We start from the raw sequence: 1,846 nt of genomic DNA, 5'->3' as shown, positions 1-1,846 counted from the left end.
CCCCCCACCCGCTCGGCCCCCCGCCTGTCTTACCTCTGGCTGGGGCGCCGCTCGCTCGCCCGCCCGCCACCGTCCGCGGCTCCCACCGCAGCCCAGACAAACAACTTCGCGTGTGAAAGCGGGGAGGGAAATATCCAGAGAAATAGAAGTAGTAAACAGCCGTCCCTTTCTCCATGGGCGAGGGCGGGGGGGGCGCCCCTATTTCAGAAAGTCTCCCATTTCCCCGCTGACAAGCCAGATCCCCGCGCCCGCTCCCGTCTCCAAGGCTCCAGGCTCCGGAGTGCGCGTCCCCCCAGTCCCCGCGCGGCGCCGCTCCGGCCGCTCTGGCGTCTCCTTCCACCCACTAGAATCCGTCCCCGACGGGCGGGCGGCGCGACTCGGGCTCCAGGCACAGACTCGAGCTTGCAAAATGGAGGAGGAGGCGAGGAGGGGAGGGGAGCGCGGACACGCGAAAAGGGCTGCCGGGCCGCGGCAAGCGAGCGGGACCGAGCCAGGGGGGGGGGCGGGCGGAGGCGGCGCCACGACGCGCACTCACCCGCGCGCGCGCGCACACACACACACACACTCACGCGTGCGCGCGCTCCCACTCCACCCCCGGCCGCTCCCCGCCCGAGGGGCCGCGCCGCGGCCGCGGGGAACGGTGCAACCTGTTGGCGACGCTGGGCAACTGCAGGGGCGCCCGCAGCCCTCGCCCCCCACGCCCTCTGCACGGACCCCGGCTCCCCGAGCCCCGACGGCGGCGGCACGCTCGCACTTCTCCGGGCATTGCCGGTGCCCGGGAGGCCCGTGGCCACCGCTCCGGGCGCGCGGGGCTTCTCCACCCACTCCAGCCCAAGGAAAAAGAAAGTGAGGCGGCGGCCGCGGGGCTCGACCTGGCGTCGCGGGGCGGGCTCGGGGAGGAAGACCGAGTTTCTTTAGTTTCTCTTCTGGCCGTGTCCTCCCCGCCCCCGCCCCGCTCCTCGGCTCACGACCCACTCGAGAACGCGCCCCGTCCTCCGGCGGCCGGCGCCGCGGGCGCCCCTGCGGGTGACAGCAGGGGCGGGCCGGGGTAGGAGGGCAGCAGGGGTGCGGCCCGCAGCGGGAGCCGCTGGGGTGGTCCGCACCTCGGGCCCCCGGCCGAGTTGCACGAAGTGTGTCACTACCGGAGGGGCGACCGGATAGCTCGGAAACCGTGCCACCGCGCACACAGCAGACACGCCCTCGGGGGGGGGGGGAGGCCGGATCGAGAGGAGAGGGGGGGTGCTGGGGAGGGGGTCGGCGCATACGTACTGTCGGCCCCGGGGAGACGCGTGCCGCCGGGTCCCCCACCCCCGCATCCTCCCGGCCGCCCGGTGTGCAGCCGCCGCACTCTCACAGCCGGAGAGAAGTTGCAAAGCAGAACCGCCCTCCCCCGCGCCCCGGCCCTCCCCCACCCTCCTCCCCGACTCGCGGAGCGGCGGCGGCGGCGGCGGCGGCAGAAGGAGGCGCCGACTGCCAAGTTCAACCCCCACCCCTCCCTCCCTCCGCCCTCGCTCGCTCGCTCCCTCCCTCGCTCGCTCGCTCGCTCCCTCCCCGCTCGCTCACACTCAGAGGAAGTTGCGAGCCAAAAGCAAAGACCTCGGGCGGGCTGGATTTCTCTGCACTTTCGAATCATGATTTAAGGGAAGCAGGGGGTGGCAGGTCTAAAAACAAGTTGCCGACGAAACTGTGGGCGAAGTGCGTCCTCCGGCCATCCCCAAACTCCCGGCCCAAGTCCTGGGTGGAGGCCCCTCTCCCGAAGCCTTGACATCTCCGCGGCCTCCACCCCGGGCCGGGTGCCTGGTGCCGGGGACTCCTGCCTCTCATTCGCGCAGCTCGGAAATGTCAG

At 72.4% G+C, this 1,846-nt stretch overlaps 1 protein-coding gene across 4 annotated transcripts in view; it reads right to left on the bottom strand.

The window, feature by feature from the left end:
* Positions 1-1,427, bottom strand: part of Nr3c1 (nuclear receptor subfamily 3, group C, member 1 (glucocorticoid receptor)) — a 109,424-nt gene extending 107,997 nt beyond the window's left edge. Inside the window, exon 1 of one of the 4 annotated variants that reach the window (XM_013020388.1) lies at positions 1,270-1,427. The gene's annotated coding sequence lies outside the window, so the exon portion shown is untranslated. Of the gene's footprint in view, positions 1-33; positions 458-1,269 lie in introns of those variants that run through there. The other 3 variants (XM_013020386.1, XM_013020387.1, XM_013020385.1) reach the window with 3 other exon arrangements.
* Positions 1,428-1,846: the final 419 nt, after the last annotated feature.

Source organism: Dipodomys ordii, unplaced genomic scaffold, assembly GCF_000151885.1.
Source record: "Dipodomys ordii isolate 6190 unplaced genomic scaffold, Dord_2.0 Scaffold50, whole genome shotgun sequence".
Classification (NCBI taxonomy): Eukaryota; Metazoa; Chordata; class Mammalia; order Rodentia; family Heteromyidae; genus Dipodomys; species Dipodomys ordii.
The sequence above is the reverse complement of the archived record's forward strand: the minus strand, read 5'-3'. Positions and strand labels throughout refer to the sequence as shown.